Here is a 25,102-nt window from a genome sequence, read left to right as displayed (position 1 = left end):
CTTAGGTTGAGACCAGCAGCCTATCCAGGGTTTGTACCCATCACTTAAACAAGTGGCTCAGTGCTCTGCTGTCATGTCCTAGATCAGTGCTTCCTAAACTCGATCCTGGGGACCCCCTGTGGTTGTGGGTTTTCATCCATCCAACATCCAACATGCTATATCCTAACTACAGCGTCACATGGGTCTGCTGGAGCCAATGCTAGCCAACACAGGGCACATAGCAGGAAACAAACCCCATGCAGGGTGCCAGCCCACCGCAGGGCACACACAAACACACACTCTCGGCACACACTAGGGACAATTTAGGATCACCAATACACCCTAACCTGCATGTCTTTAGACTGTGGGAGGAGCCAGGAAGCAAGCCTAGGTCTCCTTACTGAGAGGCATCAGTGCTACCACTGCGCCACCTGTAGGTTTTTGTTCCAATCAACTTCCATTTTTCATTGGACTCTTAGCCAAATTAAGTGAATCGTTATTTCCCAGGTTCTGTGTTTTGGAGTCAATGTAGAAATTACAAACTACGTTTGGTAGATTATGATTAAAATGTGTGACAGATTGGGGCTCTCTTGACCCCTTGAACCCTCAGACCACTTGTCAGACACCAGGTAAAAGTCCAAATACTTGATTTATTAGGACAATAAAGTACACAAAGCACCCTCTCCTCCCCAATACTCTTAAACAAATCAATACTCACTAATCACAAATACAATGAACAATCCACCACTCCCAGACGCGTTGCCCTCCTACCACCCAGCTCAGCTCAACGCTCTGGTGTCTCTCTCAGTCTTTTATAGTCCTTGTCCCGGAAGTGTTTTGCTGTCTCTGTCCACGTGACTAAGAACATTTCCTTTCCCTTTTCTTTACCCCAGAAGCACGTCATTCCCCTTGTCCATATGTACTTCCAGGGCGTAGGGAAAATAGTCACTGCTCCTCCCTGCAGCGCCTTCTAGTGGCCCCCATGGTATCCAGCAGGGCTGTAAAGGAAAACTCTAATGTCCATAATTCCCTGCTGGCATTCGGGGCACCTCCATGCTGCAGGGAGGGCTCCACCTGGTGGCGTGGGGGTTATTGGCTAGGATGACTGGCTGGCCATCTATCACAAATGTAATAAGCAGTTATAAAGGGAATATATCCTTTTTTTTAAGTCATTAACAGTATTTTTAATCTGATTTTCATTCTGCTTTTCCAGGTGTTCTGGTTATTTAATTGATTATTTACTAACTAGCAGGTCTGACACTGAAGTTGTTGCTGTTTTCATCGTCCCGAGTGTCTGCCGTGCTGGATGTTAATTGTCACTATTAGGGTTAAATGAAGGGAGCAAACTACTCAGGAATAGGGGAAAATAATAGGAAAACAAGAAAAGAGAGTTAAGTATTTATAGCTTTAGAAAAATATAGAAATATTTCTAAATGTCATAAATATAAAAACCATGCTATTGTGTTTTTTCTGAATGCAGAATAAGAGAAGAATAAAAAGACCAGCTAATTAAATGAGATCAGTTGTTATCGATTCTTATCACAGATTGTGAATCTGGTTGGAACAAAAACCTGCAGCCACAGGGGGTACCCAGGATAGAGTTTGGAAACCACTGTACTAGATAATACATGTTCAGAAAAATGATGGAGCAGTAATGTAAAATTTATTTTGACTAATAAAGTTTCCCTGTTTCAGCCTAAGACAATACTGCAGCCACTTTTCAGTCTTGTGTAGATTAATTGCTGTCTGTGAATACATAAGCACACTTCTGCTTTTATTGATTTTCTTAGCAGTATGCCCTGCAGCACCATCATCCATCTTCTTATCCTCCTTATTCAGGACATGGTTTTATGGCAGCTGGTGCCTATCCTAGGAATTATTGGGTGTAAGGTAGGAACAATCCCTGGGTAGGTGACTAGTACATAGCAGTCCAGGGCCACATACACACACACCCTACTTTTATTTTATGTTAATTATTATTGCCTAATTTTATTTCTTAAATATTTTGTCTTTTTTCTCTTTCTTCATCCTGTAAAGCACTTTGAGCTACATCATGTGCTATAGAAATAAATGTTGCTTTTGTAGAGTGAACATGGAAACTCCACACAGAGAGGAAACTCTGGTGTCCTTGTAGTAGCAGCACCACCATGCCACCCTTGCAGCGACTTGCCATGTTCCTTCTGCTAATTTACCCAGAGCAAATAAGGCTATAACGAAAAAAACATTTTATTTATTTAAATTTTTATTTTTTTTAAGCTTCTGACCTGTAAATGCTCTTCCTTGTTGTACCGGATTAAACGATTTTACTAATGGCTTTTGCCACGACCTACGTGCTCTAATTATACAAATACAAATTGTGTGTCCTAAATGGACTCAGCAAATTTATTTCAGCAGGAGTTGGCACAACGATGCCAATTTCAATAAAAGCAATGCGGGTACAATCGAAGGGAAAGTTTGGAAAGCCGTTCATACCGCTGGCATGAAATCAGAAAGGAGGATTTCAGACGTAACAGTCCCGTTACTGCCCATTTTATAAACATATCTGTCGTTCTGAGTGGGGACCTTGTTTAGGGAGCAGAGGATGGAGATCGCGCTGTGAGGAGAAACTTTTCAGCTGCGCATGGCGAAACTTTCAGCGGAGCTGCGGGCCAGGTAGAGAGAAAAAAAAAGGTAGCAGAAAGAACCTCTATTGTCATGACCCGTTGTTCTATATTAATGATAATAAAATTGAAATCATATAAGGGTGTACAGACAAAGTGTCAATCACAGGGAGATGAAGATCTTGTCAGGTTAAATTGCGCTTACAGATTTCTTTTAGGTTTCTAAGTTAGCGGGCAACTGAATAACCGATAAACCTTAGACGTTTTGTAAATGTTTCTGTAACTGCTGCTAAAACGAGGACACTTTAATTACTGAAATATTTCTAAATTAGATTATTGTATAATCAAAGACGTTTTACAACGAAGCCTGTTGAGAAAATAAGTTGCGGCAGATTCATTTTTAGATTTCCTTCCAATGCAAAATGGACAGGACAGTTTTTAAAATATTCTTATCGGGCTGATTCATGCGTAGGCATCTGCTTCGAATATCAGTATGTTTTGTTGTTACTGGCTCGGAACATATAGGAATCATAAATAACGGTTATTTGACATTGTCTTTAAAACAGGCGCATATGCAGTATTACCAGCGACCTCTCATAACAAATCTGAGAATTGATCAAAATCGCGTGATCTTTAATTAGTATCCCATAATCTACCAGTTTCTTGTTTCACCACACGTGTGCTATCAATTGATACCAGAGTCATCGAAAGAAATTGGTGGCGCAGGGGTTAGTGATTTCGGGATCGACTGCGATTACTGATAGAAAATATTGGACTTCGTATACGTTTTCTCGTCTCCGTGATTTTTTTTTTTGTTTAGTGTTTTGAGCCCGGTGCTGATGCTAAGATTGGACACGGCGACCCACGATCCTGGATTGGATTAAACGCGTTTGAGAAATGCATGTTCTTCTTATATGGAGAAATATTTCGGACAAAATGAAATAAATAAATGCTCACACACACACACACACAGAAAGAAAGAAAGAAAGAAAGAAAGAAAGAAAGAAAGAAAGAATATTGTGTAATAATAAAATGAACTGTGAGTATAAATAATTGCATGTGTTATGAAATGTATATTTTTGTTCCTTGTTTCTTTATGTGTTTATTTAATTACTTGCTGTGCTATCCTTCTAAGATGGGCTGTACTATAACCAATCAACCTTGACCTCAGTGTTAACATTTGCAGTGCACCATCTATAGGAATGTATCATTCCAACAGATGGTGCATCACTATCTGATAGATAGATAGATAGATAGATAGATAGATAGATAGATAGATAGATAGATAGATAGATAGATAGATAGATAGATAGATAGATAGATAGATTTTCAGGACACTATATTTGTCCCCAAGGGGAAATTTTAATTTAATTTATTGTCACATTTCTCAGTACTTACACAATATTTATTTATTTATTTTTCCCAAAACATTTCTCTGTCTTCTTACACATCTCCAAAGACTTTTGTGTGTTAGGCTAATTGACCCCAACGTGAGTGTGAGTGTGAGTATGAGTGTGCACAAGCAAGCCTATGAGGACTTGGGCATTGTTCATGACAGGTTGGCTGCTTTGCACCCAATGCTGCTGCAATTACCTCCATGGCATATGAAAGGGTTTGGGGGAGGTCTGTGTTCCACACCACCTACAAGGAAACTCATTAACCGACCAAAATGTGTTCTTTTAAAATAATAATAAACCTTTGAAGTAGTCAATACCTGTTTTATTGATATAATTTTTAAAATAATAAATTATATAGTGTACTCTTATTAAATGACAGTCATGGACACATGTGCACTCAATGAATTATTTCTGTATGGTATACCATTAAAGCCCTCTTAATGCCCAAGGGTATTATTGTATATTTGGCTGAAATGTATTTGAAGTTAATTGTAACAATAAGATAAGTTACAACTGATTACAAAAGGTTGTTGTACAGTTACAGCACAGACACTTAAGTGACGTGCTCATTGTCACACAGCTAGGCAACAGTGGGAACAGAACCAGCAATTTAGGCTGTGATGTTCATTACATTAATCATTACATTATATTATGCCAAGAGCAACAGCATCTATCATTTAATTGCTAATAATCTTAAAATAGTAACAGATGAAATTGCTTGGAAAATGAATAGATGAGGGGCTTGATAAATTTGGTAAAAGGTATGGTAGGTGCCTTCTTTTGCATTCATATTTGAATAATGAACGCTGATAATGTCAATACAAAGTAATTTTATAAAATGTGTGAAGTAATTACTTTTAAGATCATCCTTATATCTATCTGTCTAGCAACACTAAATGGCCAAAGGTATTTGGACACCCCTACAAATGATTGCGTTCAGGCGTTTCATTGCAAAAACTTAAACACACTGCCATGCATTTTCCACTGACAAGGATTGGCAGTAGATTGGGGCGTACTGAAGAGCTCAGTGACTTGAAACGTGTCACTGTCATAGGTTGCCACCTTTGCCCAAAGTAAGTGCCTTAAATGTCTGCTCTGCCCGATCTTCCCTGGACAACTGTAAGTGCTCTTATTGTGAAATGAAAGCATCGAGGAGCAGCAATAGCTCAGCCACGAAGTGGAAGACCATGCAAACTCAAAGAGTCGGAGCACTGTGTGTTGAAGTGCATAGTGTGTAAAAATCATCTGTCCTGAGGCACATCACTCACAGCTGAGTTCCAAACTGTGTCTGGAAGTAACATTAGCACAAGAACCGTGTGTTGGGAGCATCAACAAATGGGTTTGCATGGATGAGCAGTTGCACACAAGCCTAAGATCACTAGGTGCAATGCCAAGCATTGGCTGGAGAGGCGTAAAGCACACCAACTTTGGGCTCTGGAGCAGTAGACATGTGTTCTCTGGAGTGATGAAGCACACTTCAGTATCTGGAAGTTTGATGGATGTATCTGAGTTTGGAGGATGCCAGGAGAGCGCTACCTTCTGCACTCTATTGTAAAGTTTGATGGAGGAGACATAATATTCTGGGACTGTTCAGAGTTTGGATTTGTTCAAATAAAGGAACAGCACATGAGTATATTGAAGACAATTGTTTGCTTCCAACTTAGTGGAAAGACTTTGCTGCAGGCCATTTTCTGTTCCAGCATGCTTGTGAAACTGTACACAAAACCAAGTCCATAAAGACATGGAGGAACTCAAGTGGACTCACAAAGCCATGACCTCGACCCTACTGAACACCTTTGGTATGAACTGGAATGTTAATTGTGAGCCAGATCTTCTCTGCCAACATCAGTACTGACCTCACAAATGCTATTCTGACTGAATGGGCACAAATTACCACAGACAGACGGCCAACTTCGTGTTAACGGAGCATGGTTTTGGAATGGGAAATCCAACGAGCTCATGTGTGATGATCAGGTGTCCACAAACCTTTGGCCATAGAGGGTATCTGTTTATGGTGATCCTTTACTGTCTATATATTGTCTTTTCTTATGAATCTTTGAATGATTTCTTACACTCATGACTTTCGTGTGACTTTTACACTCATTAATATCTTATTTTTTTCTTCTTCTTTTTCTTAACCCCCTTGTAGCACTGAATCAGAATTTCTTCATCTTCTTCAGATTCATCTTCTTACCTCCCTTGTAGCATTGAACCAGAATTTCTTCTTCTTTTTACCTCCATTGTAGCAGTGAATCAGAATGTCTTCTTCTTCTTCTGAGAATGCTATGATTATTATTATTTACAATTTATGGTTATAAATGTGTTCAACAAGCTACAGAGTCCAAATGTTTCTTATTCACTTAGCTTGATGTTAAGCTTTGAATGACTTGTAATTTCTAAATACTCCAATTCTTATAGATTGCAGTAGCTCTGTTTAATATTATCACCATTTTACTTACATGTTATTTCCATTTATTTTTAACTTCATCTTTCATCTACTGTAGCATTTCTCAACCTTTACGTATTTGCAACTCGAGCTTTAATAACAGTTTTAATCGCTCCCCCCTAACGTTTATTTGAAAGGACCCCACTAATACCAATTTGTTCTTTTCTAATTAATGATATATCATAGATGCATATTTTATTGTGCCTACTTAACTTTTATTGACATTTATCTATCTCTATATTTATTTTTCTAGTGTCAGAATGTAGTTTAAGTTCATTTGTTTTGGTTTCACTAGATGTATTTTTCATATTTGCGATTCTTGTTTTCTTTTTTTCACATCTTCGCGCCCCCCTTTCTGTTACTTCATGCCCCCCCAGGGGTGCCTGCCCCACAGTTTGAGAACCACTGATCTACTGCATATTTAATTACATCTGGGCTAATGCAATTTCTAGAACAGTATGCATTAAATGTAATTTGCTTGCATGATGTTGAATCTTTTCACTTTAAGCAAATGGAGATTAAGAGGAGACAGGATTGCAGTGTTTAAAATTATGAAAGAGAATTAATCCAGTGGATCGAGACTGTGACTTTAAAATGAGTTCATCATAACATGGGGACACAGTTGTTAACTTGTTAAGAGCATGTTTCACACAAACAGAGAACCATAGACATATGGAGTACGCTACCAAGTAGTGTGATAGACATTAGGACTTTAGGGGCCTTCAAAGCTCAAGTTGATGTTATTTTAGAGCAATTAGCTGGATGCAATTGGCAAACTTTGTTTGGGCTGGATGGCCTGATCTTACCAACATTTTTCTAATTTTCTATCGCTGTTTCTGCAATGACTCCACTTTGCATGTAAAAATGTCCCAAGTTTTACTTTTCTTGTTTATTAGGCAACATTTGTCTTTTCCTCCCAAAATCTGTCATTATTGTAAGGTGGCTTTGTGGAGCTGAACTTACTCTTGGCTTTAGCTGCTCATGTTTTACTTTCCTTCTTTCTTCATTTAGTCATTCATTAAAGTTCCTGAATTGGCAACACTAAATTGTCCCTAGTGTGTGTGTGTATGTGTGTGTTTGCCCTGTGATGCATTGGTGTCCTGTCCAGGGTTTATTCCTGCCTTGCGCTGGGTTTGGCTCCAGCAGCCCCCAGGCTTCTGGTCTGGTTTAGCCAGTTTAGAAAATTACATTAATATACCAGTGGTCTGACTGTGCCATATTTGGGTTCTTCTCAGGATTTCCTGCTAGTTCTTCTGACTGCCATGCTTAAATTAATGTACAATTTTCGATTTACCTTGTGCTGATGCTTTTATAATGTCTTTGTGAAAAGCACCTGAAGGGGCTCAAATGAAAAATGTTGCATTCAGTCATACTGTAGAAGGACAATCTAGCGAAACATTTCCAGTCTCGTTCTCTAATGTGAGTAAATTGTCAAAGATCTTAACTGATGCTTTACAAAATGACATTACAGATTGCCATGAAATACAAATATACATACAGATACTAAGAAATATGCTAGTGAAATTGCAGGAGGAGAAAAAAAAAGAAAGTAAACATTAAAAAAACTATCATTTATATTTGTTAAAGCCATTATCTAACGAATAGTAACACTACTTGCTCTGAGGGTGCTGATGGAGAAGTATAGAGAAGCCCAGAAGGTGTTGCATTGTGTCTTTGTGGACCTGAAGAAAGCATATCACAGGGTGCCTAGAGAGGAGCTGTGGTATTGTATGAGGAAGTCGGGAGTGGCAGAGAAGTAGATAGATAGATAGATAGATAGATAGATAGATAGATAGATAGATAGATAGATAGATAGATAGATAGATAGATAGATAGATAGATAGATACTTTATTAATCCCAAGGGGAAAGTCACATAATCCAGCAGCAGTATACTGATAAAAAAAATATATATATTAAAGAGTAATAAAAATGCATGTAAAAACAGACAATAACTTTGATTTAACTAACCCTAACCCTAACCCTAACTTTGAATAATGTTAGCATTTACTCCCCCGGGTGGAATTGAAAAGTCGCATAGTGTGGGGGAGGAACGATCTCCTCAGTCTGTCAGTGGAGCAGGACGGTGACAAAAGTCTGTCTCTGAAGCTACTCCTCTGCCTGGAGATGATCCTGTTCAGTGGATGCAGTGGATTCTTCATGATTGACAGGAGTTTGCTTAGTGCCCGTCGCTCTGCCACAGATGTTAAACAGTCCAGCTTTATTCGTACAATAGAGCCTGCCTTTCTAACAAGTTTGTCCAGGCGTGAGGCGTCCTTCTTCTTTATGCTGCCTCCCCAGCACACCACTGCATAGAAGAGGGTGCTCACCACAACCGTCTGGTAGAACATCTGCAGCATCTTATTGCAGATGTTGAAGGACGCCAACCTTCTAAGGAAGTATAGTTGGCTCTGACTTTTCTTACATAGAGCATCAGTATTGGCAGTCAAGTCCAATTTGTCATCCTGCTGTACTCCCAGGTATTTATAGGTCTGTACCCTCTGCACACAGTCTCCTCTGATGTAATAAGTATGTAAGAGTTGTACAGGATATGTACGAGGGAATTGTGACTGTGGTGATCAAGTCCTTCCAAGAGAACCCTAAATACAAAGAGGACTGTTTCATTTATGTTAGCTAGAATGCCCAGAGGGGACTGGGCGGTCTCATCATCTGGAATCCCTACAGATTTTATTTTTTCCTCCAGCCGTCTGGAGTTTTTTTGTGTTATTTTCTGTCCACCCTGGCCATCGGACCTTACTCTTATTCGATGTTAATTAATGTTGACTTATTTTAATTTCTTACTATGTCTTTTATTTTTCTATTCTTCATTATGTAAAGCACTTTGAGCTACATTTTTTGTATGAAAATGTGCTATATAAATACATGTTGTTGTTGCTGTTGTTGTTGTGAGGTCTGCAGTAGGAGTGACGGATGCATTCAAGGTGGAGGTGGGATTACATCAGGGATCGGCTCTAAACCCTTTCTTATTTGCAATGGTGATGGACAGGTTGACAGACAAGATTACATGGGAGTCCCCATGGACTATGATGTTTGCTGATGACATTGTGATCTGTAGTGAAAGTAGGGAGCAGATTGAGGAGACCCTGGAGAGGTGGAGATATGCTGAGGAATAAAGGTCAGTAGGAACAAGACAGAATACATGTGTGTGAATAAGAGGGCAGTCAGAGGAATGGTGAGGATGCAGGGAGTAGAGTTGGTGAAGGTGGATGAGTTTAAATACTTGGGATCATCAATTCAGAGTAACAGGGATTGTGGAAGAGAGGTGAAAAAGAGAGTGCAGTCAGGATGGAATGGGTGCAGAAGAGTGATTTGTGAGAGACATATATCAGTAAGAGTGAAAGGGAAGGTCTACAGGATGGTAGTGAGACCAGCTATGTTATATGGGTTGGAGACGGTGGCACTGACCAGAAAGCAGGAGACAGAGCTGGAGGAGGCAGAGTTAAAGATGCTAAGATTTGCATTGGGTGTGATGAGGATGGATAGGATTAGAAACGAGGACATTAGAGGGTCAGCTCAGGTTGGAAGGATGGGAGACAAAGTCAGAGAGATGTGACTGCGTTGGTTTAGACAAAGTGCAAAGGAGAGAGATGCTGGGTATATTGGGTAAAGGATGTTAAAGATAGAGCTGCCAGGAAAGAGGAAGGCCTAAGAGAAGGTTTATGGATGTGGTGAGAGAGGACATGCAGGTGATGGGTATAACAGAGCAAGATGCAGAGGACAGGACGATATGGAAGAAGATAAGCAACCCCTAATGGGAGCAGCCGAATGAAGAAGTAGAAGTAACACAATGTAGTATTGGCTTATAATTTTTAAAATAGAGAAATGACAGTGGAGTAAAGGAAAACAAAAATCAGGGAAGGTGAATAAAGGTGAAAATACACCTCTGGGGGTTTCAAGATGTTTTATTGTGTTACCTAAATACCTGTGGCATGTATCTGTACATAAAAGGTACCAACTAACCTCTTAGGTTCTTTTCTAAAAGGTAGATTGGTAGAAATGTCAAAACCAGCAGTTACTTGTAACCTCTAATTAATCTCGCTGTCTGTGCTGTACCCCACGTGTTTCACCCTCAGGACCTTCATGACAGGCAAACCTTTAGTTCAACACAGTTTATCACCTAAAGAAGGACCCATAAAAGCATCCTCTTGTGTCCTTAAGATACCACAGTTAGACAAGGAGTGAACCTCCCAGCCCACTAGTAGCACTAAGAGAGATTGGCTTTAAGCTTTCACTAAAAGACTAGGAGGGTAAATGAAACAGTAAAAGCAATTTGAAAATGACGTAGTTACAGTAACAGATAGAAGCAGGACCATCGTAACGCATGGGCATGCTGGGCAGTTGCCCGGGGCCCCTTACGAGCATACGGGCCCAATGGTAATCTATGTATGTTGTGTCTTGTTGAGTGGTTGTGTAGGTAGGGGCCCCAGTGCACTGTTTTGCCTGGGGACCTATAATGCTGTTAAGAAGGCCTTGGAGAGAGGCTGACACAACACAACACATTCATGATGGCTTGTGGGTAGTTTGAACACTCACAGCCGCAGCACTCTGTTGTTAGCCTAGTTGAAGTCAAGGCCAAATGAACACCGCTGTATTGCAACCTTGTTGAACAACATGCTATAGTCAGATTTCTTTGAGCAGAGCAATGAAACCTGTTGAAATTCACTGAAGGATTTCCGCTTGTGCAGATCAGTAAGCTGTTTGGGCAACCATCACTTTTAGGTACCCCAAGTCATCATGTAGTATGGCATTTGCAGATCCATAACTGCAACAACAGCAGACAATGTAATCCATCAGTCTTCCCTGAATGAAAGCGTTTGCCATGTTGATGCAGGCTTGTGCGTGCAATGTTGACGGTTGACCGGATGGAGGTTCATTGGTTACACTTGTTCTGCCCACTTTACACCTTTTTATCCATTCATAAACTTTTCATTGAGTCAGGTTGGTTACACTTCCGCACTAAACAAAAATCCTTTGGTGAATTTCAACAGGTTTCACTCTCTCTGGCCAAAGAAATCTCACTAGGGTTGTGGAATAGTGGGTTGTCAGCTAAGCTGTAGAGGTCAGTTTTTAAATAAAGTATATAGTTGAATAGCCATCTTGATCTCCCTGGGTTGGCGTGCTCGTTTGGCTGCAGTGGGGTGATTTAGACAGAGCATGTCTGCACGTGAGGGTGTGGTCTGGCTAGATTGCTTGATTGGCTTTCCTCAGTTCTCAGTTGATGCCACCTACAGAGGCATATAATGGGAGTCGGTGTGGAAGAATTCAGATGAAAGAACAGAAAGAGAAAAAAGTAGACAGAGGTTAAAGAAAGAAGAGATAAAGACAGGAATGGGAGATAGCCAGTGTGTGAGTGAGTGAGTGAGCAAGAAAGCAAGAGGAAAGGAGAGAAGGCAGAGAGGAATGTGCAGCCGACACTCAGGGGCTGAAGAAGGTTACTCCAGCTGAGTGGCTCAGGGAGATGGAATGACATGCTGTTCGATGGAATGACTTGCCGTATAAGTCCTGGAGAAAGGCATCAGGAGTCGCAAGGGTAACGGAAGGATTGGTGAGGTGGTCTTCAGGGGAGTCATAGACTGTGCAGAGGTGATCCTGGTATCGGTAGTTGGAGGCTTGGTGTGGTGCCCTACAGGGACCACAGAGAGCTGCAGAGACCCATGCCTAGGAGCAAGGTGGTTCGGATGGTGTCCTGCTGGGAGCCAAACCAAATGGAGAAGATTAGCTGAACTGTCGGTTAGGCGTGTCCTTGGCTGCAAGGTCCCATTTTGGGGGTAAGCTGAGGAGACATCCGTTTTAAAGGGATGTACCAGGGAACTGATTTCAAAGGATAGATACCTGCCTGTGTTTTTAATTTTTATTTTAAAGGATAACTTATTGAACTGGTTTTATCTTCCGCTGAACACATTTTTATTCGACTGTGTATTTATTTATGGAAGAATTTTGGAGCACTGCACTTTTGAACACTGTTTGCTTTTGGACCATTGTAATAAAAGCACTGAGCACCTTTTTAAACTGACCCTTTGCTGTATGTGGGTGTCCTCATTTGCCCGGCTCATCTCAGCTACGGTATTGACAGTGGTGGGTTCAAGAGGCTCTCAAAAAAGAGCGGGAGCATGGGGCTAACCCACACCATCACAACACTGCGTTGTTCAACAATGGTGTGATCCCATAGCAGGACGCCCATGTTCATTTGACCTTGGCTTCAACTAGTCTAACAGTAGAGTGCTGTGCTATGCATTCTCAAACTATCCATAAGCATCAGCTCCTATTCAGTTCAATATTGCAATTACTACAGAATTTTCAGATTGCCTTTACTTTTTGATTTAACGTATATTTATTTTCATCAAAACCAATAATAGAACGTACAAGGTAATAGCTTCATACAATCTGGGTGGATTAGTGCCCTATTGATATTTACCACATTAAGGTTGTGTGCAAAGCACATATGCTGTCAGCGACCAAAACACATTTATACTTGTGGTGACCCATTTGATTAGTGTGTGGTATATTCTCGTAGTCAGTAGGTGGCAGTGTTTAGTCAGTGTCACATGCCTAAGAACTTCACAGCAGAAAAAATGAATTTTTTGCATGATTATTCAGCAAATTATTCCTATGTTCGATGAGACTGCTGATGGAAGAAAAGTTGTGACTGTTATTACTGTTTTTAAGAAGAAAAAAAGAGAAAGTGAAGTGTCCGTGTTTCTCATGTTTTCTTACACACTGCTAAATTTTGTACACTGCTATCTGCAATTTTATTCCATGGATATGTCATCACTTTCTTGGACAGCAGAATCTTACAGGTGCCTAATTCGCCTTCCTTCTGCAACCAGTATCTTCTCAAAGTTCCCATTTTGGATATGTGGTTCTGCGTTCATATCGTTGCACAGTTAACAAAAATTCCATGCATGGGAAAGACCAAGTTGCTTCATTTGATGCTATTTTTGCCATTGGGCCCTCCCAACCAGCAGAACATATCAAGTATAAAGGCTTAATCTTCATGCACTCCCATTAGCAACAATAAGATGCTTTTGAACATAAAGATTGCTCATTTCATTAGTTATATAGCACTAGCTGATTACCCAGTGGCTTCACTCACTGAGAGCAACGGAAAGAAATAAAATGTAGCATATAAATTATTAAACAGTAAAACATTAACATGTAAGAAGTAAAGATACATTGAGCAGTACTGGAGTGCTTTCGAGTAAAGTATATTTTAAAGGCGCTATAACACAACAGGTAAGTAGCACTAACAGCAGCTTAAATGTATTTGGATCATCTCTTGGTAGGACATCCCTTGTGAAATGCGCTACACGACCGTTGTGGTACAGAAATTGGATTTTCTATATGATCCTCAAAATATCTGCCTGACAACCTTGCACTACGTGTGTGTGATTTAAGAGAAAAATTGTTCTGAGAAATGTGGACGCTGGTCCAAACAATTCCCAAGTCCAAAACTTAAGATGAAGAGGTCGGTACATCTTCTTAGATGTAAGCCCTCCATCATCTTAAAAGAATTCATCACAAAAGCAACCTTGAATGTTGTGGGGTTTTAGTGACCTGAACTCACCTTAAGGGACAGTAAGTAGACGTGCAGCGCAATTTACAAAGAGCGTTTTGCTTCGATGGCGCTGATCACACTCATTCAGAAAGATTTCCACTCTCCCAGGAGCCGAGGCGGACTCGAAGTGTCACAAACAGTGTGAGAAGAGAGTACGCCGCCTGAAACTGCAAAGCTCTTGACCCGGTGGAGCAACATTCTGCGTCTCCCAGCGTCCACTTTGTTCTCACGACCCCTCGCTGCTGAAGGCAGTGTCGTCTTCACATTGTTTACAGCTCGGCGCAGTTAAAAAGTAGAAAGATGCAAAGCTGTTTGCCTCGTCTCTTCTTCTATCAAGTACTGCCAATTAAAAAAAAGTTATACTGTGGCAGTTTCCGCGATGGTCATGTGGACGAATAAATAAATCTCTGTCAGAACGTGCCTGGTGGCGGATGGCTCAGCACTGGAGTCCAGAGTGGAGGGCGACGCGGAGCGCACTTCTATGGGATAGATCGGTGTGTTTGTGTTTACTTCTTTTCAATATCAGTAAAATAACTCTCAAACAAATAATAACAATTCGTAAAGACGATATAAAATGGCGTCCACAAACAAAGTGATTAGTTCCTGTATTATAATATGTTCTGTGGTCATAGGTAATTTCTGTTTTGCATGGTCATACGTAATTTCCGTTTCAAACGCGAAAAGAATTTTATATATATAGATGTGTTCGAAATCAAAGATACAGAAAGTGTTAGCTATATAATAGACAGCCACTCTTCCACTTCTGTTCTTGCCCAAACAACATGGCTCCTTTCTCCTGACATTTTACAGTTAACAAACACATTGAAAGAAAACAGAACATGTTACAGGACATCATTATCATTAATAAGCAAATTAAAAAAAACTCTTCCCACATCCAGTTCAGTTATTTTCTTGGGGACTCAAAGTTTACTAACATAACACTCTAGAATATCTCTCCAGCTTTCCCAGCATAAACTGTACTCCTGTTCAGCTTGACAAGAATTCAAGCTTAAGCTCTATCACCTGAAGTCTGCCATCTTATACATTTAAAATGTCCGCTATAAACAAGTTTTCTTCATATATGCCAGAAGGCCACCCAACCCCTCGCAGGTATTCTACATTAACCCAAGTGACTATTTTTTGTAAAATCATGAAGTTCTGATCATTCCAGAAATGCTGCATTCAAGCTGATGTAAGTCACTGACAGTGTCTGCTAAGCAAATAAATGTACAATCCATTTTGTTCAGTATGAAATTCTTTTAACACATCTAGAATGTTTAGAAGTCACCAGCTCTGTGGACCAGCATCTGTAATGAACTTTGGGGCACCTAATTACAATTCAAAAAAACTCACAGATGCAAAGAATAAACATAGGAGAACTCATGAAGAGCAGCGCATTCAATGAACCGCAAGGGACTGTGGGTTTTACTTAACCTTTAAAAGGCTGAGGATAGTCCCCAAATGATGATAGACAGGTGGCCCCACTTTTTGGGGGTCCACCCATAAAACACATGGCATAAAAATAAAATATACATAATTTGACAAAGGAGCTATATCAACGCCTGACCCAACACAGACAGACACGGGAGGCACACTGATAAAACAAATAAATGTTTTATTACTTTATCTTCACCTGTGGGCAATGCCTTCCCCATTTCCCACAGGCACAACACAGTCTCAAATAAAGCACAAACCCACACAATTCTTTCCTCTCTTCTCTCTATTTCCTCCACTCCTCTCCAGCAAGCTTTGTCTCCCTCCTCCCGACTTCCCGTAACTGCTGGCTCCTTTAATAGCCCACCCAGAAGTGCTCCAAGTGTTTGATTACCTATTTCCGGATGCACTTGCAGGTGTGGCAGAAGAACCGCCCACACAGGCTCAAGAACCACTGCAGCACCCCCTGGTGGCATCCCCAGATCCCAACATTGTTGCTAAGGACTCCATCTCCCATGGAGCCCTGAAGGAATCTGAGGCACCACTGCCATCCAGGGGGGCTGCCATCTAGCGTCCTGGGGGAGGTACTGTTCTGACTAGGCTTGCTCCCCCAGTCCATACAGTGAAGAGGCATCCCAGCCGGACAAGGACCCAAGCTGTCTGTGACACTAGCCATAAAGAAACTAAATAATCAACCATGTTAACATAAAAATAACAAAATATACATAAATGAGAAATTTGAACTCCTTTAATGAAAAATAACAGCGACAAGCTGAAGATCTACAGGTCCAAAAATCTGCCCAGTCCTCCTCTAGGCAGTAGAAACCTGGAGAACTAACAAGAAGACTGAATGCCAACCCACACCAACTCTTGGCATTGGTTTGTAGACCTCCCTAATCCTTAGTTAAAAAGATCAGACAAGATGTAGCTTGCAGGATAGTCACAAACTGCCAAGACATTTAAAGAAATGTACAAGTTGGGCAAAACATACAGGTTTAAATTTATTTTCAATTTTGCAATCAAAAAACTCAGTAAAAATAGGTTTTTGGGAAAGTGGTAAAGAACGTATACATTTTTGTTGCTTAGAATGCCTGTTTTGTATGTTTTACATCCAAAATCTTTTACATTTTTTTCACATATTTTCCAAAAATAATATTTATTAGTGTTTTCCTTGTTCTGAGGATGCACTATATTTTGAGATTTGTGTATTGTGAAGCCTGTGTCACAGTATGAATTGGAACTGAATTAAGCATATTGCCTCATGTTTAGTATAGTTATATAAAGGGGGCAAAAATGTGCCTTGGCTCAGATAACCTTATTGAAAATGCTGGTTCTGGTCACAGCTTGGGAAATTTGGGAAGCTTTGTTTTCTCCAGATACAGCCAATCATTAACATACAATCTATGCGCTTCTATGTATGTCTCATGGCTGGCAGTGTGGTTGTTGCTAAGCTGGGCATACAACAGTTTTCGCCATGTCAGCTCTCTTCTTCCTACTGTTTTTAGTCGGCATTGCCATATGCCATGACTCTTTCATCTCAGTCTCATTTTATACCCGGCAGCGGTTTCAACTATGTTTATTTTATTATCAACGACGACCCTTTGAACAGCCTTCTGAAAGTGATGCAAAGTTTTGTCCTACCAGGTTCCTGATGCAGTGTGAGTTTTAAGATGATTGGGAGTGCTCCCTCAGAAGAAGACATATATAATCAGGCAGGCATAGGACATCACATATATCCAGGCAGAAAACTGTAATCCAAGGTGGCTAAATTGTAATCCAATTGTGTGTATGTGGTGTATTCAATAACACATGGATGTTTGTGACCCCTGTTGTCTTTAAGGTTTCTTTTTAAAGGTCCTCTTGCTCAATCTTTTTCCCAGTAGCCCCTGCACCCTCCAAAGCTGTCCAATAGCATTATAATGCTGGGGCCACATGGGAGCAGTAGGAATTTTAAGTGGACATACAGTCATATTTGAATACATATATAGTCTGTCTTACATCCAGATCACCTTACGATCAGTCGGTTTGAAATGAACATGGTCGTAAGTCGATTACTGGCTGTAGTCTAATTCATATCTTCAAGTCTGGGGGGCATTTACATGAAACTTAAAATATAGAAACTGTTTACCACCTGTCTGATAGCTCATTAACACAAGATTTCCTTAGTATTGTAGAGCTGCTACTCCCTCATCGTATGGTGAACGAAAATTTCTTTACTTAGCATCCTGTGCCTTCCTTACATATTTTAGCCATTCCAGGTAGCTAAGGAACCTCTTGGGGCCCCACCGAGAAGTTCAATAGATTGTAATTCCACTTCTAATCTTGATTTACCTTACCTTACAGAATTACAGTAAACATTTTCAATGCTGGCACAGTGGGTAGCACTGCTGCCTCGCAGTAAGAAGACCTGGGTTTGCTTCAGAGGTCCTTCCTGGGTGGAGTTTGATTGTTCTCCCTGTGTCTGCATGGGTTTCCTCCGGGTCCTCCCACACTTCAAAGACGTGCAGGTTAGGTGGATTGGCGATTCTAAATTGGCCCTAGTGTGCGCTTGGTGTGCGGGTGTGTGTACGTCTTCTGCGGTGGGTTGACGCCCTGCCTGGGATTGGTTCCTGCCTTGCGCCCTGTGTTGGCTGGGATTGGCTCCAGCAGATCCCAGAGACCCTGTGTTCAGATTCAGCGGGTTGGAAAATGGATGGATGGATTTTCAATGGTGCAGTAGAATGCAACACCACAGCAGGATTCGGAGAAAGGGAAACAGAAAGGCTTGGAATTAATAACACACAGACAGGCATTTTGAAATAGATAGATAGATAGATAGATAGATAGATAGATAGATAGATAGATAGATAGATAGATAGATAGATAGATAGATAGATAGATAGATAGATAGATAGATACTTTATTAATCCCAAGGGGATATTCACATATAAAAAATATATTTATTGAAGTGCACCAAAAAGTGGTTTTAAGTGCTCAGATGCTCACTTTTTGAGATGAACTCTTGTTTGTGCATTTTAAATATGCTGCCTCCTATTTATGTCTTTCTTAAGCAATCCTGTTAAAAGTGCATTACTGTCTGGCCCAGTCCTAATGGGGTGGGATACTAGAGCAGGTACCCTGGGTTTTATGCTTGGTCAAGGCTGTGGGACACAGCAAAATTCATTTTTTAAGGATCTCCTAAGGATCATATTGTAGTCTTTTTCTGTCAGTAACCCTGAGTAGAATGAAATTTCAAAGCATCCATCATCAGCACTTCATCAGGTAAGCTGATGGTAGCAAGATGTACAAAAATGTAGGAAAATGTATAATGATGTTAGGAGAACAATTGATTGATTGTTAATCAGTTAATTAATTATCAGTTTGGCCTTTGGCAATGCCAGTAATTAATCAAATAATTTGGAAGGAACCCCACTTATTTTCCTTTCCTTTCTCTGTGCCGTGAGCTGAAGTTTCAAAGCACATTATCTCAAACGCATCCAATAATGCCCACAAAAGGGGATGTCACTGTCAAACCCCAGCTAGTAATAAGAGCAAGCATTGAAACTTTATAAAATAAAAAAGGTTAATTTCATGCAAGGCTCTGTAAATATGTGAATCTTCGTATAGCACACTGAGCAAAGAAGGAGTTGACAGCAAAAGCAATACAAGATGAATCCAAGGTCCCAAAACATAAATCTACAGCAAGATCAACAACAGAGTAAGTGGGTCAAAAAATCCAGGAATTTACAAAAACCCACAGAAAAGAGCATAAGAACTCAACCCCAGAGCATATTCACAATGAACCCCCAGGAACTGTGAAAGAACCTCTGGATTTGTGATTGTCAGGTTACCCCACCTCTTGCACGATCACTCAGAAAACACACAGAACAGAAAAATAACAAAAATTTAAAACTATGCACATATTTAACATAACTAATAGAATAAAAAAATGATCAAAAGAGACATAAAAACAGGATTTTGAACCCCAGCCAGGGGAAGAACCCTGCCTGATGCATGACTCTCCCCAAATCAGCAGTGGTAACAACTGTACTACCATGACACAAAAAACATTTATTATTGTTAAAAATTATAAAAAAATAATAGAAAATGAGAAGCAGGCAGGTAAGATGAAAACAACAGATGGCCTTTTGTAAGCCAGCTGGTCACTTATAAATAGGCTTCCAAAAATGTAATAAAATCTTCCTCTAAACGGTAATAAATTAATCCAGTGTGACGGGGGATTTCTCCTTGCATGCTGTGCCATGTGTCTTTAACCTTCACAACCACAGGCAGCGGCAGCCCATTCCAGGCTGTCTCTGGTAATGTACAAAGTTAAAGAGCTCTCTAGAACTGATTAAACAGCTTTGATAATTATTGGACGCTTGGATGGGTGGAGAACTGTTAAAGAAGGCGTTAGCCATCATCATCCTGAAATGCAGATCCACAGCAGCTGCTTGGGTTTAGTAAGATGTTGATTTCTTCAACCGGACTCCTTAACGGACAGTCTGGCACAATGGTAACTTGATACTTTAAAATGTGTTTTATTTAGCACACCTTGTGATGGTGTGCATAATGAGAGATGCTACAGTAAATGGACTAATATTATGACCAGTTCATGGGGTTGTGGCCACCAGAGGGCACTCCCGCTGCCCAAACCCAACATATGCTTTTATTTTTTTCCTTTTTTCTCGTTCCCGTTTCCCACCTGTACAGCACAGTTCAAGGCACTACACAAAAGCACAATTCTCTTCTTTCATTTTACTTCTCTTTCTAGTCACATCCTCTTGTCCTGGTAAGCTGCGTACTCTTCCACCCAACTCTGGCTCTCTGAATGGAGTGAGATGGCCCCTTTTATAGGTCACCCGAAAGTGCTCCTGGTGCTTCATGACCTTCATCAACCAAAGGCTCAGCAGTTGTCCAGGCGCCACAGGATTGAGTTTCCGTGCTCCAAACCCGTGGCCCCGCTGCAAGCCAGAGGGGCTGCCCTCTAACATTCCCGGGGGAGGTAATGCCCTGAATATGCTCTCTCCCCGATCCTTTCATTATAAGTGCTTTGAGTGGGCTTTGAGACAAGAGTGAGGTTAGGAGCACGCACTGATACAGCGCATTGCCACACCTACCACATGACAAACCAACCCAGGATCCCAGATTGCCATACAACAGGTGACACCTGATCACCACACAAGTGGGTGGCCTGGGGTATGTATAGACCACCTCCCGGTCCTTCAAGGCATCCCGGCTGGGTCTGACCCCCAGCCTCCTGCCACTATATAAATATATAAATTAAAGCAATTAAAGGAGCACTTTTTAATCCGAGTATAGCATCAAGTCAATGAAACTTCTAGGTTAATGATCTGACCAGTTAAGTAGCAGAGGGGCTTGTTAATTAGATTCAGCTGCTTTGGTGTTAATGAAATGAACAAGAGGTGCACTAGAGGGGCAACAATGAGATGACCCCGAAAACAGGAATTGTTTAACAGGTGGAGGAAGGTCACTGACATTTTTCCCTCCTCATCTGTTTTTCACTGGTTTTTCTTTTGGCTACAGTCAGTGTCACTACTGGTAGCATGAGGCGATACCTAGACCCTACAGAACTGGCACAGGTAGTCCAACTTCTCCAGGATGGCACATCTGCCACTGCCAGAAGGTTTGCTAGGTGTCCCAGCACAGTCTCAAGGGCATGGAGGAGATTCCAGGAGATAGGCAGTTACTCTAGTAGAACTGGACTGACCGTTATCTGCTCCTTTGGACTAGGAGGAACAGGATGAGCACTGCCAGAGCATACAAAATGACCTCCAGCAGGCAGGCCACTGGTGTGAATGTCTCTGACCAAACAATCAAAAGTCCTGAGGGCCCGACGTTCTCTACCCGACCGTGGAGCTCGACTGGCATTTTGCCATAAAATACCAAAACTGGCAGGTCCACCACTGGCACCCTGTGCTTTTCACAGATGAGAGCAGGTTCATCCTGAGCACATGTGACAGACTTGAAAGGGTCCGGAGAAGCTGTGAAGAACATAATGCTGCCTGTAACATCATTCAGCATGACCAGTTTGGTGGTGTGTCATTGATGGTACAGTATATCTGGGGAGGCATATCCATGGGGTGACGCACAGACCTCTACAGGCTAGATAACTGTACCTTGACTGCCATTAGGTATTGGGATGAAATCCTTGGGCCCATTGTTAGACCCTGTGCTGGTGCAGTGGGTCCTGGGTTTCTCCTGGTGCATGAAAATGCCTGGCCTCATGATACCATTGACTGGCCCCCACGCTCACTCGCCTTACCTTAATCCAATAGAACACCTCTGGGTGGGACATCATTTTTCAGTCAATCCGACACCACCAGGTGGCACATCAGGCTGTCCAGGAGCTCAATGATGCCCTGGTCCAGATCTGGGAGGATATCTCCCAGGACACTATCCGTCATCTCATTAGGAGCATTAATGCCCCCCGACATTGTCAGGCATGCATACAAGCACGTGAGGACCATACAAACTACTGAGTACGATTTGGAGTTGCTGCAATGAAATTTCGGCAAAATGGACTCGCCAGCCTGCCGCATCATTTTTTCCACTTTGATTTTTGGGATGTCTTTGAATTCAGCCCTCTGTAGGTTAATAATTTTCATTTCCATCAACTTATTTGCCATTCTTTATCCAGCAGGATTTATTTTTCCTATTGAGATCTGATGTGCTTTCAAAGTGTTCCTTTAATTTTTTTGAGTGGTTTAGAAATATATAAATTACTAATTACTTTTACTCACTCAAATGCACCATCCTGTTCTTCTTGTTACATTCTGAAAAGTTATAGAAAACATCTCTCCTTTTTTTTTCTTCAGTTTTTTAACTTTACAAAGCGCTTAGCACCGATCGTTAATTGGTATTATGAACTTAATGATGATTTGCACGTGGATAACAGTGTTGGTTTTGTCAAAAATGTAATACATTTCTTTTTCTTTATTTTAATAAACTAATGTTTTAGACTGTAAAGAGTAAGGCTATCACAGTAGTGCAGTCCACCTCACTAACTTACTTTGTGAACCTGATTGAGTCTCTCAAATTGCCAGAGGGCCAGCTGCAGAGATTTGGAAGCAATTGTACTTTCATGTATCTGTTAAGAGTCTTGAGATGGTGTTCATTTTAAAAAAGGAAAATATTTAATATCTGTCAGTGTGGCCTTCTATGGTGTTAGTAGATCTATATATATTATGTATTCCTTCTCAAAGCAGCAACATACTGGCAGAATACAAAATCATGTAGTTAATCCTAAGCCTGTCCAAGCCGTTCTCCCCCTCTTACTTTTCTTAATTAAACTCCTTTGAAGCACAGCTAATTGAACTCATAAAAGGCTTCCCTTACCAGTTACCAGTTCAATTTACCTGAAAAACGAGGTTTAAGTATTGCTTGTGAAATTTCAAACCTGGATGCTTTCTCTTCTGCCTGTTTTTGAAACAGCTATAATTAGTTATTCAACAAAATATAAAGAGGCAGGACTATTGAGAAATTAAACATTTGCAATATTAAAAAAGTAAACTATGCATATTTACTGTATAGTGATTGAGCAGAGGACTTAAATGTCCACACAGAAAATCTGAGGTACCAACCCAGTCATCACCATTTAATCCAACTAAACAGAGTAAAGTAAAATGGCTGCTACTGGTGCAAAATGGAACTGGAACTAAGTCGCCAGGGTTTGCAATTCTCAGAATTTCGATCAACAGTTAGGAGCTCCATCCTGAGGTGCACTCTTTTCAGAATGGAACACCTCCTGCCAGTGGCTGCAGAATTTATAGCTGGGGGACCAGAGTTAATTGCCCTCAATGGGTGTCTTCTCAGTACTGTAGAGGAAGCAGAGGAGGACAAAGGCAGCGGTAGCTGCCTTAACTGGGGTGGCAGTACATACCTTAGATGAGCCCAGAGAGTGATCCACACATGTACATGAATGTCAATGTCAATGTCTCTGTCTCTGTCTCTCTCTCTGTGTATATATATATATATATATATATATATATATATATATATATACTCACCTAAAGGATTATTAGGAACACCTGTTCAATTTCTTATTAATGCAATTATCTAATCAACCAATCACATGGCAGTTGCTTCAATGCATTTAGGGGTGTGGTCCTGGTCAAGACAATCTCCTGAACTCCAAACTGAATGTCAGAATGGGAAAGAAAGGTGATTTAAGCAATTTTGAGCGTGGCATGGTTGTTGGTGCCAGACGGGCCGGTCTGAGTATTTCACAATCTGCTCAGTTACTGGGATTTTCACGCACAACCATTTCTAGGGTTTACAAAGAATGGTGTGAAAAGGGAAAAACATCCAGTATGCGGCAGTCCTGTGGGCGAAAATACCTTGTTGATGCTAGAGGTCAGAGGAGAATGGGCCGACTGATTCAAGCTGATAGAAGAGCAACTTTGACAACCGAGGTATGCAGCAAAGCCTTTGTGAAGCCACAACACGCACAACCTTCAGGCGGATGGGCTACAACAGCAGAAGACCCCACCGGGTACCACTCATCTCCACTACAAATAGGAAAAAGAGGCTACAATTTGCACAAGCTCACCAAAATTGGACAGTTGAAGACTGGAAAAATGTTGCCTGGTCTGATGAGTCTCGATTTCTGTTGAGACATTCAAATGGTAGAGTCAGAATTTGGCGTAAACAGAATGAGAACATGGATCCATCATGCCTTGTTACCACTGTGCAGGCTGGTGGTGGTGGTGTAATGGTGTGGGGGATGTTTTCATGGCACACTTTAGGCCCCTTAGTGCCAATTGGGCATCGTTTAAATGCCACGGGCTACCTGAGCATTGTTTCTGACCATGTCCATCCCTTCATGACCACCATGTACCCATCCTCTGATGGCTACTTCCAGCAGGATAATGCACCATGTCATCAAGCTCGAATCATTTCAAATTGGTTTCTTGAACATGACAATGAGTTCACTGTACTAAAATGGCCCCCACAGTCACCAGATCTCAACCCAATAGAGCATCTTTGGGATGTGGTGGAACGGCAGCTTCGTGCCCTGGATGTGCATCCCATAAATCTCCATCAACTGCAAGATGCTATCCTATCAATATGGGCCAACATTTCTAAGGAATGCTTTCAGCATCTTGTTGAATCAATGCCACGTAGAATTAGGGCAGTTCTGAAGGCGAAAGGGGGTCAAACACTGTATTTAGTATGGTGTTCCTAATAATCCTTTAGGTGAGTGTATATGTAGTGGTAGCCGGCCTGGCACAGACAGGCGGACACGTTCATGTCACCCACAACACGTTCATTAATCATATTTACAGTGCTCAAAGTCCCCAAGTCCCCAAAGTCCAGGCCTCACAATCCAATGCCTTCCTTTCTCTCAGGCTGCCTCTTTGCCTCCTCCCAGACGTCGTCCTTCTTCCACCCGACTCAAGGCTTCACACGAAGGGAGGCGGCCCCTTTTATAAGCACCTGGATGTGCTCCAGTTGTGTTCCAGCAATCTCCCACCAACATGTCCCAGTGTGGCGGAAGTGCCGGCTGCATCCCCGGAAGCACTCCGGGTGTCCCTGCTCATCTTCCCCCCAGCACTTCCGGGTGTGGCAGAAGTGCTGAGGTCCAGGGTTCCAAAGGCATAACGGCGCCCCCTGGCGGTGACCACGGGCCCCTACGGGGTTGAGCGTCAAAGCTCTGTACCCGTGGCCCCC

General features: G+C 41.4%; 1 protein-coding gene across 1 annotated transcript in view; it reads left to right on the top strand.

Moving 5' to 3' along the window:
• Nucleotides 1–2,582: 2,582 nt before the first annotated feature.
• LOC120526253 (potassium voltage-gated channel subfamily A member 10-like) overlaps nucleotides 2,583–25,102 on the top strand; it is a 104,008-nt gene continuing 81,488 nt past the window's right edge. Inside the window, exon 1 of the mRNA XM_039749333.1 lies at nucleotides 2,583–2,649. The gene's annotated coding sequence lies outside the window, so the exon portion shown is untranslated. The remainder of the gene's footprint in view (nucleotides 2,650–25,102) is intronic.

This window comes from Polypterus senegalus, chromosome 3, assembly GCF_016835505.1.
Source record: "Polypterus senegalus isolate Bchr_013 chromosome 3, ASM1683550v1, whole genome shotgun sequence".
Taxonomy (NCBI): Eukaryota; Metazoa; Chordata; class Cladistia; order Polypteriformes; family Polypteridae; genus Polypterus; species Polypterus senegalus.
This window is presented reverse-complemented; position numbering and strand designations above follow the sequence as displayed.